At 30.7% G+C, this 8,351-nt stretch overlaps 1 long non-coding RNA gene across 1 annotated transcript; it reads right to left on the bottom strand.

Moving 5' to 3' along the window:
- Positions 1–969: 969 nt before the first annotated feature.
- LOC103828763 lies at positions 970–4,824 on the bottom strand. Its single transcript, XR_004449637.1, has 2 exons — positions 3,858–4,824; positions 970–3,781 (listed from the first exon to the last, which is right to left on the bottom strand). It is a non-coding gene; the product is annotated as an uncharacterized LOC103828763 (long non-coding RNA).
- Between the last annotated feature and the right edge of the window lie 3,527 nt (positions 4,825–8,351).

The following is an 8,351-nucleotide window of genomic DNA, read 5'->3' as shown; positions in this document are numbered from 1 at the left end:
AAATTATCATAAAACTATATGAGTACGGAAAATTATATATCTATTTAATATCATTTAAATTAAATTATATGCCATATTAAATTTATAAATATTTTAATTTAAAAATATGTATCATAGCTAAATGAAATTTTTTTCCAAAAGACCTTTAAAAGATTTTTTGACCAAAAGAACATACAAGGAGGAAAATGACTAAAATATGTTTCATTAAAAAAGTAAATGGAAATATACACTTACTCTATAGATTATAAATATGAATATATATGTAAATAAATAACAAAAGGTTTATTTATTTTTGAAAAAACTTTATTAAGTTTGATTATTTTTTGAAGATTTTTTACTACTTCTTTGAAACTTATTTTGGTCATTTTAACCCTAATGTGCTATATTTGTGATAATCTTTCTAAGGTTATCATAGGACATTTCTCTAATTAAATTGGTATAAATATTTAAACAACTTCTTTATTTAACTAATACTTTATAAGTATTTTAGCCTGCACGTGATGCAGCTTTCTGTCATAAAAATAAATGTACTCGATTAAGATTTTGTTAACCAGACTAGTGACTTTGTGTCTATATGAATGATTGGAGTTGGCTGAATTAGTACACTGCGTGCAAGACTATATGTCGTTGTATATTGAGTCCGAGGTATATGTATATGCCCAAAAGTGCTGAGTCTTTCTTGAATCATCAAAACTTTTCCAAGTACATATGTTGAGAAATAAGACATTCTTCTTGTTCAGAAACCATTTTCACCACTATAAAACAACTTGTCAAAAAAGTTATCCGATATTGTCTGAGATTTATTATACATTCCATTACCCAAATAAGGGATTCCAGTTCCGAATGCATAGTTGTGAGAGTTGGTAGTGTATTATTAATTCCCATCAATCTTTCAAAAAATCTCCAGTATAGTATACCAACTCTGTCCTAAAAAGCTTTATTTTCCTTCCAAGATTTTTCTGTGAGACACCATTTTTCTGTTTTCGTGTGACGAATATTTCATTTTCGTCATCTTTTGTAGTGGAACCTTGTGTTATATTTTTATGTGATGCAACCTGAGCTTGTGGTCATGACTCTGTTTATGCCAATTGCAAAATATCCATGGGATCTCTGTCATTATCATTAAAGATTTTATCATCCCTTACCTTCCAAATGTACTATTGATTCTATGCGAAATGATGATCATTCACATAGTTTGATATTCACCAGAATAAGTAATCTATATTAACAAACACCGAAAGTATGGGGAAAGTGCCATGATTTGAGTGTATTTTCGATAGAACCCAAACATGTACCGCTAGAAGACATACAAAAATACATAATTTATCGTCTCCTCATTTGCACCATTTCTCTCGCATTGAATATCACACTTTATCCCTCAATACATGGAGAAAGTGCCAGAGTTTGAATGTATTCTCGATAGAGCCCACATTTTGATTAGTGTTGTGTTAGTGAAAGGATAATAACTTTTAGTTGTTACTGTGTATAGGTGACAAAGCGTCGAAGTTAGCTAATTAACTGCTTTATATATGGATCACTTTACGATTTGTGAAGGTGACCAAGAACATAGTGAATTGCAGGTACATATACAATAGAGAATGAAGATCATAAGGGTTAGTACTATCGACGAAACACGATTTTATCACTCGTGTATGTCTATACTAAATTGACTAAATGTAATTTTTGGTGCTGTTGAAAAAGAATAATTTTCGGGTTGAAAACATCTTAAGAAAGTACATAATATAAAGGCACTTAGTATTGGTGCTTATATGTCTTTTAATATACGAACAAACAAAACAATTTTACTGGTTTAAGGTTATATGAGAGCAACTCCATTGGTGAACCTCTAAGTATGGTTCTTAGCATTTTGTTTTAATTATTTTAATTAATTTTGAAAAGTTAAGGACTTTCACTTTTTTTGGGTGTCCATTGGCGAACTCCAAAGTGAAGTTCTTAAAAATAAAATAATATTACTAAATTTATGGAAAATAAAATTTTATTTATTGAAAAACAAATATTAAACATACAATAATTATGATTGTTGATGACCAAATTGTGCAAATATATTCTCAATTAAATCGTTCTTCAATCGTTCATGTATCATTTGGTCGCGAAGTTCACTCCGAATGGCAAGCATATTACCGAGATTCGTAGGCATGTTTGTAGAGAACGAGAAATCCACCTCTGAACTTCTGCTTGTTTCTCCTTCTACGAATATAGATGTATCAAATTGACTGTATCCGTCTCGTTCATCTTCCACTATCATATTGTGTAGGATGATACATGTTCTGATAATGTTGCTGATTTTTTCCTTGTTCCAAAGAAGAGCCGGGTTTCTAACAATTGCAAAACGAGCTTGCAAGACTCCGAAAGCCCGCTCGACATCTTTTCTGGCGGCTTCTTGACATTGTGCAAATAACTCCGCCTTAGGACCTTGAGGAATAGAGATGGATTGGATAATGGTAGGCCACTTTGGATATATACCGTCGGTGAGGTAGTAGGCCCTATGGTATTTGTGACCGTTGACGATGAATTGAACTTGCCCTATGGTATCTCCAAGCATGCTCTAAATTGAACTTACAACCATAGTCATTGAAGAACATGTCTAGTGCTTTCTTCATCACATCATTGTCATTCGCACCGCTTGATTGAACCCTCAAAGCCGCATCATAAGAACCACAGAATTTGCAGACTAGGTCATTAAGCCTTCCCCACCTTTGCTTGCACTGACCTAGCTCCCTAGGCTCCAACCCAGCATGCTGAACACTTGAGTTGTAGTAATCCCGGATCCTTTTCCAAAAAGTTCCACACTTTTACTCATTCCCTATTATGGGATCTTTGTTGGTGTTGAGCCAAGAACTTATGAGAATAACATCCTCCTTCGGAGACCATTTCTTCCTCTCCTTGACAGTAGATGCTTCTGCAGAGTGGCTGCTAAAAGCTGGAAGATCAGGTGAGTCCACGTCTATGGATTGAGAACCAGAGAGGTTCACAAACTCTGGAGTGCTAGATTCTCCGGTTTGGCTTGTTAGTAGGTTAACAAACCCTGGATAGTACGATGCCATTTTCTAAGTTTGTGGGTTTTGGGTAGTTTCTGTGTTTGGTTAGTCTGTGTGTTTAGGTCAATTTAAGTAGTGTTCTTGCTTAAATGATGTATGTACTATCTAACCTAATCCTAACCACCACCCTAGGAAAGTTTACATAGACCTTTAAAGACCTATCAACTCAATGCAGTTAGGAAGATTTTCATTAAACCACTAAAGTTTAAAACCAGTCAAATCTGCATTAATAAGACTCAGTTAAGACTCAGAAACAATTAAAACCACTGGATTTAAACTAGTTCAAACTAGAAAGTTTGAAATGAAATAAAAAGTTAATGTTTAGAAACTTGAAAGTTAGAAATGAAGTCGAAATAGAGAGAGTTCTGAAACTGAAGTTACTGATGCGAGAACTTTAGAAATAGAGAACGTTCAAAAACTCTTAAAAGATTTATGAACTCACCTTATGCGGCATACTCAAGCTCGGACACTCGGGCTATGAGCTTCTCCATCTCTGCCTGCAAAATTTAAAACATTTGTTAACATTTTGAAGTATAACCAGACACATAACCTAAATCTTAAACGAAAGATAGAAGGCAACTCACCTTCAGCTCCTGATTCTCGACTTCCAGCTTTTCCACCAGGGATTTATGCTCTTCACATTTTTCCAGCCGCGTTTTCATCATCTGTAGCTCCTCCTCCACTGCACAGACCCACGGCTGCCTGTAATGCATGCCATCATCCTACAGAATATAACAAGTTTGATTAGATTTTGTAAGAAACCTAGACAGACAGAAATAGAACAGGAAGTTCACTTACTTTGTACTCCTTACATGTGAAGAACCTCTTCCCGGGTAGGTAGTCAAAGACTTCTGCTGGAGCTCTCTCGCGCACTAAGCGTTTCCCACATACACACCGTTCTTGAATTCCTTGCATCGAGTCAGTTACAAATGTAGGCTATCGAAGAGGGCCTTTTGCGCCTTCATAGATCTCCTCTCTTCATTAGGATCCATGATCTTCAAAATGTAATTAATTCAGTCAATTAACCAAACAACTAGGAGGAAACTCATTTTTAGTTGCTCGATTGAAAAACATAAGCAAACAAGTTGACATAATCAAAAAAGAACACAACGACAATCAGAAACAACAATCAATCCCTAACTTGATTTTAAACCTGAAATTGATCTCTAAAACATCCATATCGGAAACACAAATCGTATCCCAATTCGTCTTCGAATCCTAACGAAAACCCTAATTTCAAATCGATCCCCAAATCGATTTTAAACCCAAAATCGACCACAAAAGTGAGAGAAAAACAACATGGAACAAGTAGAAATCCATAAATCGAACCCTAAACAACTCGGATTAAGCATGTGGAAATCGATTTACCTTAGAGCAATGATACCGAATCGCACAAAATCTCCCTCTGAAGTTTTTTTTTCTTTCTCTCGCGTAAAATGATAGGATTTTTTGTTGCCAAACGAGACTAGAGCAAAGGGAGAACCAGTTACAGCTTGCCACGTCGTTTAGGACTAACCTCTAAAAATCTTTAAATAAGAGGTGCCTCTACCGAAAATGCAACATTATATTAATATTCTAATCAAAACCGCGTAAGAGGCTGGGCTATGAACTTCTTAAAAGCCAGCGATGGAGCTGGTCTTAGATTTTGACCCGCACGCCCGTGCGGGTGTATTTTTTTTTTTTTAAATATGATGCTATTTGATTTTCATGTCACTATTTAGGGTTGGGCAAAAAACTCGAATTCGAAGAATCGAACCGATCCCAATCCGAATAAGTAGTACTAAATCCGAACCGAAATTGATTAAATATCCGAATTATTCAAAATTTTGGTATTTGAAAAACTGAAACCTAATCCGATCCGAAGTATTTTGGGTATCCAAAATAGATTTATATACTTATATATATTAATTATTTTTAGATTTAATATATATAAAAACATCCAGAATATATATGATACTTTTAAGTTCGCATAAATGCTTGAAAATATATACAAATAATCAAACATAAATATCTTAAATAGTTAAAAAATACTCAAAACTCCAAAAATACTTAAATAATTATTAATTCTCTATCCAAATATTTAAACCAAACATATTTAAATTGGTTATCCAAATCCTAACCAAATCCTCAAAGATCTGAACTGAACACAAAATCCCCAAAAAGACCAAAAAACGAACCCGAACGCCCACCCCTAATCATTATTATATATATATATATATATCATATATGTGTCATCATAAATTATAAAATATGTGTTATCATATAATTAATCGTATTTTATATGTACCATCAAATAAGTTTTCTTATAATTAATAATATTTTATACGTACAATCATATAAATAATCACATATATTATATTTTAAAATTTAATGTGAAATAAAAAAACCATAATTTAAGTTGGTGTTTAAAATTGGGCTTTGTATTGTATTTTTCTTATATATATATTGAAAACATTTTTATAATAGTTATTGGAAAATATGTTAGTAAAAATCAAATTTTGAATATATGTATATTTTTGAATGAATTTTTGATATAAACCAATTTTAAATTATTATTTTGATTTGAATATATATATCAAGTAACAATAGACTCATTACTTTTTAATATAATGTGATGGATTTCCATTTTTTTTAGTAGCATAAGCCATTATTTTTTTTCCTAACTTACTGTTATCTATGTTTCCAAACAGTACTATTTTTTTTAAACTATTATCCATATTGTCAAACAATCTCAATGTGTACTTCAACTTTAATAATATAGAGTAAAAATAATAAATTGCTAGTCCTAAGGATAGACGTGGACTTATTATATGTGAGGTTAATAAAATTTCATAGAGAATAAAATGTTGATCTAAAGTTTATCCGAATTAATTGTAAAACTGCTACGTAAACAATGTAGATACATAAGGTGTTCACAAAATAAAAGGTTACATTTTTATAAATGATCCTTCAAAATAATATATATGGGATGTAATTGTGTCCAATAACGTGTTATGTTATATGGTATACTGTTATTTGTTACAATTGTACTAAATATACCATTTGCTTACATTTGTTCTATAATGATTAGAAAGTTTGGTTTTGTGGCAAACATATGAGCCCTATACGAATCATATTTGTTTTGGGTATACTGTTTACAAAAGATATACCATTTTTTACCGCTTTTTTTAGGCAATTTGAAAGCGATGTTAAACATATTGGCTTAATTAAGAGAAATGATCATCTCTTAATTCTTTATATGTAGTAGAGTTCAGACTAATCATGTATAAGATGCAGTAACCACTACTTCTACTTGTTTTAATTATTTTAAATTTGTAAGTAGTAAACGAAATAAACATGGTTGTAGTGGATACAAATAATGAAAGACATTAGATAGCAATTATTACCCTTTTTTCTTTCTTAATTTTAGTTGAGGAATAGAAGAAATTCAATAAAACCAGTTTGGTGGTTGTAGACAAGTGGCAAAGCTTAAAACATTTACGGTAGAAACTCTATAAATTAATAATGTTGGGACTGAAGTTTTATTAATTTACATAGATATTAATTTATAAAAGTTTTCTTATATATATTCATTATTTTAAGATATATTTATTCTAAGATAAAAAAATATATTTAATTTTAATGCATAGACATTAATTGTTATTTTTTTGAAATATGACATTTATATTAATTTTATTATATTAGTTGTTGTATATAATATATATTGCATAGAACCTAAATATGATTTTAGATATAATATTACTAAATCTCATCAAAAATATATTAAGTGTTAAGAAAATATAAAGAAAATTCCCGTGAATATAAAATAAACAATATAATAATAAGTTTTTACTTATATAAAATATGTATACATATAAATTATTAATTTATAATTTTAATTGAACCATTTATTTACATAGAATTTTTTTAAATATTATTATTTTATTGATTTATGTCAAATTTTGATCCGGTCTAAATTGGGACCTGCGAAATTTATTAATTTACAAAGATTATTAATTTATCGGGTATTAATTTATAGAAGTTTTAGTGTATAATGTTTCAAAGTATTACTATCTTTATGCCAGGTCTCTAGTGGTTGTCACTGTAGTTAAGTGTACTTAGGCGAAAATAATAATATGATGAATAATTTTCCGAAAAATCTTTATGTTGCACCCATTTTCAAAAGTTTCGCAAAAAATATTAAAAATAAGCAGTAGTACGAAAACTCCAACACGAGTAAATATATTACTCTTGATATTTTATTGAAAATAATTCATAAAATAAAATTCATCATGTATTATATTATTTTACAGTTGTATTATGACCTTAAATATTTTTGTTTACACTCGAATTATAGATGTAATATTTTGAAATCCATACAAACCATAAGATCTAACAATCGTTCGAACACATCCAATATGGATAATTCAATTTCTATCCATAATCCATTTGTACTATGGATAGAGTCAAATTGTCATAAAATGTCTTCGCACTTATATAAATAAAAAAATCTAGTTGAGTCTTGAGACGATTATCTCGAATTAAAACGATGGTTGAAACTTGAAAACAATTTGTCAATTCAAGAACTGTCAAGTGTGAACCTTACGTTTTGCAAAAAATCAAAATATTGACAGGAATTACGGTAAACAAGAACGCGGAAGTATAGTAGCTCAATTCGTAGTCTTACGATGAAAAGAATCTTGGACATTTTGTACACACACATGCATGCATTCAACCAAATCTAGTTCTAATTTTCTATCATTGATCATAATTGGAAATTTTCTAATAGACTAATACAAAGTCTTCAAAAACTAATTAAGTTCACATAATCTGGGGCTAAATTCTGAGAGTATAAGTCTATTGATCGTCTGCTAATTTACCAAACTTTGGATGTCCATAATATTATATATATAAGTAGCAATACCATCACTAAGATAAGTTCAAAGAGTTGCAGTTTAATAATTTCATATCATTGATCATAATTGGAAATTAGCTTTTTATAGATGTAATTTAGTCACGGTTAATTTAAGTAAGTTGTAGATTATCACCCGAACTCGCATTCTAATAGTTTATAATAATGTTGCAGCCGTGCAAAAATAGGAGTTGGAAGTCGTTAGCGTAGGTGTGTAAAATATAAACGATAGTGAAAGCTCAATTGTATATCGTCATGTAGATGCAATAAAGTCAAATTCGATTTGTACGTTTTCAGGCTAATCTACTTTGTAGCATTAAATGCGTTTTCTCCGGATACGACCGGGTAGTAAAGAACAGAGAAGAAGAGCTCAAAACAATGGTAAAAAATTTCAACTTTTT

The sequence above is a fragment of the Brassica rapa genome, chromosome A07, assembly GCF_000309985.2.
Source record: "Brassica rapa cultivar Chiifu-401-42 chromosome A07, CAAS_Brap_v3.01, whole genome shotgun sequence".
Classification (NCBI taxonomy): domain Eukaryota; kingdom Viridiplantae; phylum Streptophyta; class Magnoliopsida; order Brassicales; family Brassicaceae; genus Brassica; species Brassica rapa.
This window is presented reverse-complemented; position numbering and strand designations above follow the sequence as displayed.